Source organism: Rattus norvegicus, chromosome 3, assembly GCF_036323735.1.
Source record: "Rattus norvegicus strain BN/NHsdMcwi chromosome 3, GRCr8, whole genome shotgun sequence".
Taxonomy (NCBI): Eukaryota; Metazoa; Chordata; class Mammalia; order Rodentia; family Muridae; genus Rattus; species Rattus norvegicus.
In genome coordinates this window covers 110354606-110367805 of record NC_086021.1, presented here as the reverse complement: position 1 = coordinate 110367805, position 13200 = coordinate 110354606, and the positions used below count along the sequence as shown (strand labels likewise).

The following is a 13200-nucleotide window of genomic DNA, read 5'->3' as shown; positions in this document are numbered from 1 at the left end:
AGCAGCAGCAGTGTGGCATGGGAGTGGTTTGCTCCCGTTTGTGACAGGCAGGAGGCAGAGCACAAGTGACCAGTAGCAGGGCTAAAGCCTTCAAAAGTTCCCCTGTAACCCATTTGTACCCCCACGTTCCAAAGGTTCTGCTTCCTCCCAACTAACACCACCAGCTAGGAACAAGGCATTCAAACACAAACGGCCTGTGGGGCCATTTCAGAGTTCAGCTATAGCATGGGTACAGCCCAGAGTCTTGCGTGTGCTAGGTAAGTGCTCTGCTACTAAGCCATTCCCAGCACTCTCCTTTTTTTTGAGAGTATAAGCTACAGTCTTATACCAAAGGAGAAATGGCCAGGGTAGTTAAAATGATAATTGCAGAGACCCAAGATGAGAACAGTGCTGGATGCCTTCCCTCTGTCAGACGAAGTCCCTCCCTCATGCCTTTTCTCAGGAAAGTTGTGTGGACCTCTGGCCCACGTTGGCTACTGACTTCCTTCCCTGATGAAAGACCAGAGGGGAAAGGAAGCAATGTGGGGTGACTGTTTTAGTGGCTCCTATTAGAAGGCATCTTAGACTAGCTGCACTTCCTCTAACATAACAGAATCTCATTCCTTCTTGACTTTTCCAGCTTTCCCCTTGTCTCTTCAGATAGGGACCTGGCAACAGTGAAGACAGCCCCATCGTGTCTCCCCACCCCGCACTACCGCAGTGATTAGCTGTCTTGTCTGTAATTCCTCCTCGAATTATTGAGTGAGATGCTTTCTGTTAGAATCTTGGTTGATAGAAACCAGATGCTGCACTGTGTAAAACCAGTAGCCACTGGTTTGATGTGGTCACTTAAATATGTATCCGATTTATTAAATTTACACTCCAGTGATCTAAAATGAAATACGATTAAAATTCAGTTCCATGGGTCACCTTTCAGTGCTCAACAGTCATGAGGGTTAAGTGGCCTCAGGATGTGACAGCCTAAATCTAGGGTGTTCACATCACCACAGCGAGTCCCACGGGACGGTACAGTTAGAATTAACAGCCCCGAGCCACCACAATGTTGATGCCTAAGAAGAACCAGGCTGCCATCTATGAACTCCTTTTTAAGGAAGGGGTGATGGTTGCCAAAAAAGATGTCCACATGCCCAACCACCCCGAGCTGGCAGACAAGAATGTACCCAACCTTCATGTCATGAAGGTCATGCAGTCTCTCGTCTCGAGGCTACGTGAAGGAGCAGTTTGCTTGGAGACATTTCTACTGGTACCTCACGAATGAGGGCATCCATTATCTCCGGCATTACCTGCACCTACCTCTGGAGATCGTGCCTGCCTCCCTGCACCGCAGCTGTCCCGAGACTAGCAGGCCTCGTCCCAAAAGTGCAGAGAGTGAGTGGCCTGCAAGATTCACAAAAGTGGAGGCAGACAGAGACACCTACAGAGGAAGGGCTGTACCCCCTGGAGCTGACAGGAAAGCTGAGGCTGGGGCTGGCTCAGCAAAGGAATTCCAGTTTAGAGGGAGCTTTGGTCTTGGATGTGGTCAGCTACCTCAGCGAAGTTGGGGATTAGGTTGCACTGAATACACTTTAAAGAAAAAAAAAAGAATTAAACAGTCCCAAGATCCACCTTGTCACCTGTCTTCTTTGTGTTTTGTCTACCTTCCTTTTCCCAAGCTAAGATGGGGGTTTTGGGAAATACCCCAGGCTAGCCTTGAACTTACAACCTTCCTGGCTTCCCAGTAGATGGAGTTCTCATGCCAGCTGTAACTGATGACATCCTTGCTTTTCTTTATTGTTTTACTACCCGGGTAAATATCCTAGTTAACTCGACTTAGATTTTGCCCATTTTCAGCTCTAGAATGTAATTTTGTTTTGCTGAGACATGTTCTCGAATTGTATAGCCCAGACTGGTTCCAAATTCAGAGCTGATAGCACTCCTCCTACCCGGGCCTCTCAAGCGCTGAGATTACAGGTGTGCACTGGCTGCACTGTAATTTACATTTCGTTTTTGTTGCTGTCTTGTTTCTCGGCTGCTTCAAACAATTGCACATATATTGCTTATTAACGTCCATTTCCATTGCAGATGTGGTATCTCACCGATGACATTCACACAGGCACGTAAATCAACTCTACTGCTGCCAGAAGCTTGGGTTGTGTCTCACTTCATATGCCGCGTCTCTGTTTTTTTGTGTATTCTGGTGCACACGGGCAGACATTTTTGTAGTTGCGTAACTGGAGTGGAGTCTTCTGAAGTGATTGGACTGATGTATATTGTCGTCAACACTCAAGGTCATTCTAACAGTGTCTGAGAATACTGTTGGTTGCTTCAGCAACACTTGTTATTCCAGAAGTTTATGTTTTAATTCTAATATAATCCTGAGGAGTGAGTGGCGATAGCTCATTGTAATTCTTAAAGTTGTACTGACTATTTACTAATGAAGTTATTATCCTTTCAAGTCCAACTTCTATTACCAGGTGTCCCCGCATCATTATTAAAAATACTGGTTCTTCCTCATGTCCTATGGGTTATTGTAAAAATCAAGGCCTGCAACTTTGGGGGGACATTTTTTTTCTTTTTTTTGGAGCTGGGGACCGAACCCAGGGCCTTGTGCTTGCTAGGCAAGCACTCTGCCACTGAGCTAAATCCCCAACCCCCTGGGGGGACATTTTTAGACTCTCTCTGTATTTTTTTTTTATTTATTTCTCTGTATCAATCACATAGTTTTAGTTACTGTGGCCATGCTATTTACATGTCTTGAGACCTTCTAGAACAAATCCTTCAAGATTATCTTGAGCTGGGCATGATGGTGTGAAACTATAACCCCAGCACAGCAGGACGGCCATGGCTATAAGTATACCCTATGTGAGTGAGTTCCAGGTTACCCTGGACCATTACATAAGCCTGGGTTTCAAAACAAACAAACAAACAAAACCAACGATCCCCTCCCCCAAACCAAAACCAAAACCAAAACCAAAACCAAAACCAAAACCAAAACCAAATAACCAACAAAAGTGTCGTGTTGTATGCTTTGACCCTTTGCCCTACCAGCTGGACAGGTTCTAAAACAAGACAAAAATCATATTAATATGAATCCTAGTGAATCTTTTAGTCAATAATATTATACATTGTCTCATTTAGCAATTTTAAAACAATCTTAGTTATATGATAATCTCTGTAGATGACTTCAATCTCACTTTTAAGAAATTATTTATTTTGAGACAGCATTTCAGTCTGTAGTTGTGGCTATCCTAGAACTCTCTTTGTAAACCAGGCAGGCCTTAAACTCAGAGAGGTCTACCTCCCTCTGCTTCTTGAGCACTGAGATTAAAGGCATGCACCACCATGTCTGGCTAGACTTCAATCTCTCAGAGAAATTTATTTCTAGGTATTTAATAATGCTATTGTTTGTAGTTTCAGTTCAAATTCATCATTTAATAATCACTTTTTGGTATGGGCTGTTAATGTCTGCATATTGCTTTTATATCCAACAATATTCCTAAGATCCCTTTTCACTCCTATAATATATGGACGGATTTTTAAATTTACTATGTTTATAACTAGATAATCTAGAAATAACATTGTTTCTGCTTTTTTTCAATGCTCACACACTCTCTCTGAACTATTTAGAACTTCCACTGTAGACAACACTGTTTTTACATTTTAAATATCACTTTTTACTACTTTATCATGTATTTTAAAATTTGTATACTTTTAATTAACTTATCTATTTACACCTAATACTGCCCTTCACATAGACAACAGTATTAAACAAAGATTGTTCTACAAATCCTTTTTATCTTATCATACTTAGAAATGGAAAGTTCTCAATAATCAACTACTATTTACCTGGGTAAATGATTCACTGCGGTTTTATTTTTCCAGGTACCTTTTATTAGATTAAGATTTCTTTTGCTCCTAGTTTGCAAAAAAGTTCTTGAGATGGCTCAGTGGTTAAGAGCGCTGACTGCTCTTCCAGAGGTCCTGAGTTCAACTCCTAGCAAGTACCTGGTGGCTCACAACCGTCTGTGATGGAATCTGATGCTCTCTTCTGGTGTGTCTGAAGACAGCTACAATGTACATACATACATTAAATAAATAACTCTTTAAAAAAAGAAATTAATGCATATCAACTTTGAGTCTTTTTTTGAACCTACCGAAATGAGCTTATATGCTACCCTCAAGACATGAGTTGAGCTTCCGGGACTGTTACCCAGTATCAGTGGTTTAGAAGCACACACCTGGGTAATATCAGTTTAGCCTGCTTTGATAGTGAAAAAAGAGACCTATTGTCTCATGTAGCTGTAACTCAGTGCAGGTGAATTCAGGCATCAAATTGTGTTCCTGGGGCCACTTCTCTTTAACCTTGTGCTCTGCTTCCCTATGGTCTCATGTGGGGCAAGATGAATTCCCATAGTCCCAGCGCCATCCTCAAACATCAGACTCAACAGTATGAAGGTGGTTTCTTTTTAAATCATTGTTCCCTGAAAACCTGTCCTTCCAATCTACACTTGATCTTAGCCAAAAGGCCGAGAAGCGATCTGTCCTTCCAATCTAATGCCTGATGTTCAGCCATATTTCCATTCTTAATGCTGGTACCAGATGAGGAAAATACCATGCTCTCATTGGACAGAATTTAGTCATGTGTCCACTATTGAACTGGGAATAGTAGCATCAACTCATCCTGAGTACCTGTGTGGAGAGTGGCAGAGGGTATAGGGGGTTAACAAAAAACCTGGAGTTTGGTTTTTAGCAGTAGATTAAGGTTGTCTTCCTAATACTAACTTGACTCTTAAGTAGCCATATTTTTCTGCTCTCTCCCTCATCCCACCCCCATCCAGGGCCTTTCTGTGTAGTGTAGTATGGTTTGCCTTGAACTTGCTATGTTTCTCAGGCTGCTCCTAAATGTGCAGCCTATCTGAGCCTCACGTGTTTGCATTGTTGGTGTGTGCCCCTCTGCCTGGTCTCAGGTCAGTATTACCGTGCAGATTTACTTGTGGATTGCTAGGCGTTGTCAGCTCTGTGGATAGTTTACTCTGTAGTTCTAATAAAAGCTCCAAAAAGTATGTGGGACTATGACCAAAGCTGATGTCATACAGACCCTAAGAGAACACAAATGCCAGCCCAGGTTACTGTATCCTGCAAAACTCTCAATTAACATAGATGGAGAAACCAAGATATTCCATGACAAAACCAAATTTACACAATATCTTTCTACAAATCCAGCACTACAAAGGATAATAAATGGTAAAGCCCAACATAAGGAGGCAAGCCATACCCTAGAAGAAGCAAGAAACTAATCGTCTTGGCAACAAAACAAAGAGAAGAAAAGCACACAAACATAACCTCATATCCAAATATGAATAAAACGGGAAGCAATAATCACTATTCCTTAATATCTCTCAACATCAATGGGCTCAACTCCCCAATAAAAAGAAATAGATTAACAAACTGGATACGCAACGAGGACCCTGCATTCTGCTGCCTACAGGAAACACACCTCAGAGACAAAGACAGACACTACCTCAGAGTGAAAGGCTGGAAAACAACTTTCCAAGCAAATGGTCAGAAGAAGCAAGCTGGAGTAGCCATTCTAATATCAAATAAAATCAATTTTCAACTAAAAGTCATCAAAAAAGATAAGGAAGGACACTTCATATTCATCAAAGGAAAAATCCACCAAGATGAACTCTCAATCCTAAATATCTATGCCCCAAATACAAGGGCACCTACATACGTAAAAGAAACCTTACTAAAGCTCAAAACACACATTGGACCTCACACAATAATAGTGGGAGATTTCAACACCCCACTCTCATCAATGGACAGATCATGGAAACAGAAATTAAACAGAGATGTAGACAGACTAAGAGAAGTCATGAGCCAAATGGACCTAACGGATATTTATAGAACATTCTATCCTAAAGCAAAAGGATATACCTTCTTCTCAGCTCCTCATGGTACTTTCTCCAAAATTGACCATATAATTGGTCAAAAAACGGGCCTCAACAGGTACAGAAAGATAGAAATAATCCCATGCGTGCTATCGGACCACCACGGCCTAAAACTGGACTTCAATAACAATCAAGGAAGAATGTCCACATATACTTGGAAATTGAACAATGCTCTACTCAATGATAACCTGGTCAAGGAAGAAATAAAGAAAGAAATTAAAAACTTTTTAGAATTTAATGAAAATGAAGGTACAACATACCCAAACTTATGGGACACAATGAAAGCTGTGCTAAGAGGAAAACTCATAGCACTGAGTGCCTGCAGAAAGAAACAGGAAAGAGCATATGTCAGCAGCTTGACAGCACATCTAAAAGCTCTAGAACAAAAAGAAGCAAATACACCCAGGAGGAGTAGAAGGCAGGAAATAATCAAACTCAGAGCTGAAATCAACCAAGTAGAAACAAAAAGGACCATAGAAAGAATCAACAGAACCAAAAGTTGGTTCTTTGAGAAAATCAACAAGATAGATAAACCCTTAGCCAGACTAACGAGAGGACACAGAGAGTGCGTCCAAATTAACAAAATCAGAAATGAAAAGGGAGACATAACAACAGATTCAGAGGAAATTCAAAAAATCATCATATCTTACTATAAAAACCTATATTCAACAAAACTTGAAAATCTTCAGGAAATGGACAATTTCCTAGACAGATACCAGGTACCGAAGTCAAATCAGGAACAGATAAACCAGTTAAACAACCCCATAACTCCTAAGGAAATAGAAGCAGTCATTAAAGGTCTCCCAACCAAAAAGAGCCCAGGTCCAGACGGGTGCAGAATTCTATCAAACCTTCATAGAAGACCTCATACCAATATTATCCAAACTATTCCACAAAATTGAAACAGATGGATCACTACCGAATACCTTCTACGAAGCCACAATTACTCTTATACCTAAACCACACAAAGACACAACAAAGAAAGAGAACTTCAGACCAATTTCCCTTATGAATATCGACGCAAAAATACTCAACAAAATTCTGGCAAACCGAATCCAAGAGCACATCAAAACAATCATCCACCATGACCAAGTAGGCTTCATCCCAGGCATGCAGGGATGGTTTAATATACGGAAAACCATCAACGTGATCCATTATATAAACAAACTGAAAGAACAAAACCACATGATCATTTCATTAGACGCTGAGAAAGCATTTGACAAAATTCAACACCCCTTCATGATAAAAGTCCTGGAAAGAATAGGAATTCAAGGCCCATACCTGAACATAGTAAAAGCCATATACAGCAAACCAGTTGCTAACATTAAACTAAATGGAGAGAAACTTGAAGCAATCCCACTAAAATCAGGGACTAGACAAGGCTGCCCACTCTCTCCCTACTTATTCAATATAGTTCTTGAAGTTCTAGCCAGAGCAATCAGACAACAAAAGGAGGTCAAGGGGATACAGATCGGAAAAGAAGAAGTCAAAATATCACTATTTGCAGATGATATGATAGTATATTTAAGTGATCCCAAAAGTTCCACCAGAGAACTACTAAAGCTGATAAACAACTTCAGCAAAGTGGCTGGGTATAAAATTAACTCAAATAAATCAGTTGCCTTCCTCTATACAAAAGAGAAAGAAGCCGAGAAAGAAATTAGGGAAACGACACCCTTCATAATAGACCCAAATAATATAAACTACCTCGGAGTGACTTTAACAAAGCAAGTAAAAGATCTGTACAATAAGAACTTCAAGACACTGAAGAAGGAAATTGAAGAAGACCTCAGAAGATGGAAAGATCTCCCATGCTCATGGATTGGCAGGATTAATATAGTAAAAATGGCCATTTTACCAAAAGCGATCTACAGATTCAATGCAATCCCCATCAAAATACCAATCCAATTCTTCAAAGAGTTAGACAGAACAATTTGCAAATTCATCTAGAATAACAAAAAAACAAGGATAGCTAAAGCTATCCTCAACAATAAAAGGACTTCAGGGGGAATCACTATCCCTGAACTCAAGCAGTATTACAGAGCAATAGTGATAAAAACTGCATGGTATTGGTACAGAGACAGACAGATAGACCAATGGAATAGAATTGAAGACCCAGAAATGAACCCACACACCTATGGTCACTTGATTTTTGACAAAGGAGCCAAAACCATCCAATGGAAAAAAGATAGCATTTTCAGCAAATGGTGCTGGTTCAACTGGAGGTCAACATGTAGAAGAATGCAGATCGATCCATGCTTATCACCCTGTACAAAGCTTAAGTCCAAGTGGATCAAGGACCTCCACACCAAACCAGACACATTCAAACTAATAGAAGAAAAACTAGGGAAGCATCTGGAACACATGGGCACTGGAAAAAATTTCCTGAACAAAACACCAATGGCTTACGCTCTAAGATCAAGAATCGACAAATGGGATCTCATAAAACTGCAAAGCTTCTGTAAGGCAAAGGACACTGTGGTTAGGACAAAACGGCAACCAACAGATTGGGAAAAGATCTTTACCAATCCTACAACAGATAGAGGCCTTATATCCAAAATATACAAAGAACTCAAGAAATTAGACCACAGGGAAACAAATAACCCTATTAAAAAATGGGGCTCAGAGCTAAACAAAGAATTCACAGCTGAGGAATGCCGAATGGCTGAGAAACACCTAAAGAAATGTTCAACATCTTTAGTCATAAGGGAAATGCAAATCAAAACAACCCTGAGATTTCACCTCACACCAGTGAGAATGGCTAAGATCAAAAACTCAGGGGACAACAGATGCTGGCGAGGATGTGGAGAAAGAGGAACACTCCTCCATTGTTGGTGGGATTGCAAACTGGTACAACCATTCTTGAAATCAGTCTGGAGGATCCTCAGAAAATTGGACATTGAACTGCCTGAGGATCCAGCTATACCTCTCTTGGGCATATACCCAAAAGATGCCCCAACATATAAAAAAGACATGTGCTCCACTATGTTCATTGCAGCCTTATTTATAATAGCCAGAAGCTGGAAAGAACCCAGATGCCCTTCAACAGAGGAATGGATACAGAAAATGTGGTACATCTACACAATGGAATATTACTCAGCTATCAAAAACAACGACTTTATGAAATTCGTAGGCAAATGGTTGGAACTGGAAAATATCATCCTGAGTGAGCTAACCCAAACACAGAAAGACATACATGGTATGCACTCACTGATAAGTGGCTATTAGCCCAAATGCTTGAATTACCCTAGATGCCTAGAACAAATGAAACTCAAGACAGATGATCAAAATGTGAATGCTTCACTCCTTCTTTAAAAGGGGAACAAGAATACCCTTGGCAGGGAATAGAGAGGCAAAGATTAAAACAGACACAGAAGGAACACCATTCAGAGCCTGCCCCACATGTGGCCCATACATATACAGCCATCCAATTAGACAAGATGAATGCAGCAAAGAAGTGCAGGCCGACAGGAGCCGGATGTATATCGCTCCTGAGAGACACAGCCAGAATACAGCAAATACAGGGGCGAATGCCAGCAGCAAACCACTGAACTGAGAACGGGACCCCTGTTGAAGGAATCAGAGAAAGAACTCGAAGAGCTTGAAGGAGCTCGATACCCCTTATGAACAACAATGCCAATCAACCAGAGCTTCCAGGGACTAAGCCACTACCTAAAGACTATACATGGACTGACCCTGGACTCTGACCTCATAGGTAGCAATGAATATTCTAGTAAGATCACCAGTGGAAGGGGAAGCCCTTGGTCCTGCTAAGACTGAACCCCCAGTGAATGTGATTGTTGGGGGGAGGGCAGTAATGGGGGGAGGGTGAGGAGGGGAACACCCATAAAGAAGGGGAGGGGGAGGGATTAGGGGGATGTTTGCCTGGAAACCGGGAAAGGGAACAACACTTGAAATGTAAATAAGAAACACTCAAGTTAATAAAAAAAAAAAAAAAAAAGAAAAGAAAAAGAAAGTTGATAACAAAAAAAAAAAAAAAGAGTGTGGAGTTGGGCTCCTCCAGCCATGTTCAAGGTCTACCATCATGGTCTCAGCAGGGTCTTGGATATGCAGCTGTGCTGCAGTTCTATTTAGCATGCAACACAATGGAAACATTTAGCCAATATTTCTCCATTTCCCTCCCTGGATCACCGGATTCCAACAAGTTACGACTATGAAGCTCCTTCCACCGCACCAGGCTCCAAGTGTCTCTTCTTATCACCCCTTTTCTTAGCCGAGGACTTATTTGTGTTTCTGTTGAGCCATAGTAGACTGAGCATGGTCTTCCCCATCACTCTCTGCTGGAATAAGGGTGGCATAGAGGTGTAATCATTCATTTCAAATGCATTGGTTATCCAACCTCAAACCATCTTGGGAGATGAGAGAGAAGACAGTTAAGGCTTTGAAGAATCATCTTTCCTCTCTACTAGGTAAAACCCAAGCAGAGACTTCTCCAAATTAATCACATCTTTGTGATTTGCAATAACTGTTTTCTTTTCTTACTACTATGCATCCTCTGAGACACATCTGATTGCTAAATTCTCAAACCTACATAGTTATATTATTTATCTTCTGGATCTCAAATGTCTATTTTTCTCCTATAGTTTTTCTAATTGCGTTTCTACACATACTATTTTAAAACACATTTGGCACAATAACTTCTTTGTATAGTATAGAATCAAATGATTCTTAGTCTTTAGAATGTGTTAAATGAGCATAAGCAGAGTGTATGAGAGAAGGGATCTCTGTTCTTAGGGAATGAATGCCGTTGGTATTGAGTGGTGTTGCTTGACTCTATGGGAGAGACCTTTAGGGTCATTTCATTCCTTACACAGCTACCCCTAGCTATCCAGGGACATCTGTTCTTGAGTTCAGCTATTCAAGTGTGGTGAGAGAGCTGGAATAACAAGAAAGAACTGTTCTCACAACTCTAGAATCAGAAGCTCTGGAATAGAACCCTGCAACTTTAACCATTAAAGTCTCTAATCCCCCTAATCCATTCGGCAATCCAAAGTCAACCCTATGTAACTCCTGAGGGCAAAGCTTTGGTCACAGCCACAGCTTTGTCCTCCAGTTAAGTGTGTTTAGACTTTTCTAAGTTCTCATTGAGCAACCAGGAAAGGCTCAAAGGCACTAGAGTGGAGAAATTACATAATGGCATATTTATTTTAAACGAGTCTATAACTCCCTTTTAAAAGGCAGGAAGGAGAGATTAAGTAATAATTAAGTGACAATCATTTTATTATTAAAACACCAACGATTTTCTCAAAGTTTGCTATTGTCTATGAGAACTCAAGCTATTTGTAGAAAAATCTCTCCTTTCTTATAACTGCAAATGTTGAGGGTATGTTATTTTGGCTATTTCTGTGACTGAAGACCTGACAAGAGCAACTTGATATGGAAGTTCTTTAAGATGTATAGATTTTCAGATCTGATTAATTTCAGTGTGTAGTATTTTTTATTTGCAAGTTTTTTTTCAGATAATATATGCAGTTTGAGGGGGCAGGTTTACTTATTTGTGTGTGTGTGTGTGTGTGTGTGTGTGTGTGTGTGTGTGTGTATGTGCATGTACATATGAAGGCCAGAGGTCAATATCAGGTATCTTTTTCAGTTCTGTCTATTTTTTGGAGGTAGGTATCTCCCTGAGTCTTTGGCTAGACTGATGGTCTAGACTGATGGTCTGGCCAACCAAGGGGATCCTCCTATCTCCATTGCTGCTGACCCTAGCATGGTAGGCACATCAGCAGCATAGGATTTTTCAATTTTCATTTGTTTGGTTTTAGAGACAGGGTCTCTCACCTGCCTGAAACTCAGATATTAGGCTAGGCTAGCTGGACAGTAAGCCCCAGAGATCCTTTGGTCACCATGTGCTCAGTGTTGGCACTACAAGTCTGCCACTATGCCTGGCTATTCTTATGGATTCTGGACACTGAATTAAGATCTTCCTGTGTGCAAGGTCATCACTTTACTGAGTCGTCTTCCCAGCTGGGAAGGGATTTCAGTTTGTGAAGGAACCCAGCATGTCTCGTAGTAGGGAAGGCGGGTAGAGAGGATAAGGCAGCTGCTTGCAGTGTTTTCACAGTCTGGGAGCAGAGAGAGAGAGAGAGAGAGAGAGAGAGAGAGAGAGAGAGAGAGAGAGAGAGAGAGAGAGAGAGAGAGAGATGTTAGTGCTTAGTCTAGGACACCAGCCCAGCTGGTGAAACCATACACAGGCAGGGTGTGTCTTCCCACCTTCTGAGAAGAACCTCAAAGCACGCCCAGAGGTGTGTCTTCTCTGTGTTTCTAAATCCAGTCAAGTTGACAGAGGGGCCACCACAGAGTTTCTCTAGAAATGCTTTGAAGGGTTTGGGGAGATAGCTCTGAGGATAAAATGCTTGTCATGCAAATTCGAGGCCTGGAATTTGGATCCTTCTGTAGAAGAACTTTTAGTCCAGTAAAAGATAGGACAGCTTGGGAGCCACCTACACGCTGGCGGCAAGTACCTATATGCTGGCTGCGTAGTTTGGAGCTCTGAGTTCAAAAAATTAAGAGAACAATTTAGGGAAATGCTCAGAGATAACGCTGGGTGTTCCGTATGTGAATAAGAATATACAAAGCACACAAACCACACATAAAAAAGAAGTGCTTTAAACTTTATAAAGTACTTTAATTAATATTTCTCTATATTGTCTTGGATCAGTGGTATCTAGCAGGGCTTTCTGCAATGATGGCAATGTTCTGTTCCATCCGGAAGACCACACCAGTCACATGGGCTACACAGTGGAGCGTTCGGGCTTTCAAACACAAAGCACGATGCTCCTACCAGCAGACTAAATGGATGCTTGGGGGAAAGTAGAGGATGTCTACTATGAAACAAATTCCATGTTCCAAAATGCATTCTAAAACATAATAAATTTCAGTTAATTGATTGACAAAATTTGGTGGTTCTGTAAAGTGAAGAAAGCTTTAGTAGGATTTATATGTATTGGGTAATTATGTTATTCGAGTTCACTTCATCTTACTAATTTACATCATGTGGCTACTCAGAAGTTTCCTCTGCCTAAATGATGGTGAAATTTCCTTTGTACCAGATGTCAGCTTGCCTTCTTCTGCTGAGACCATAGCAGGTACTAAGCCGCCATATGATTAAAGTGCCATAAAAAAATGACTTCTCTGCACGACATTTTCAGGTCAAGTGAAGGTATTCAGGGGTGTTGCCAAAGGTGACTTAAAAGTCTCTAGTGTTAGCATAACCTGTACTTGGCCCAGTCACTCAAAATTAACATACACA

At 41.0% G+C, this 13200-nt stretch overlaps 1 pseudogene; it reads left to right on the top strand.

The window, feature by feature from the left end:
* Positions 1 to 915: 915 nt before the first annotated feature.
* Rps10-ps19 (ribosomal protein S10, pseudogene 19) lies at positions 916 to 1558 on the top strand (annotated as a pseudogene).
* Positions 1559 to 13200: the final 11642 nt, after the last annotated feature.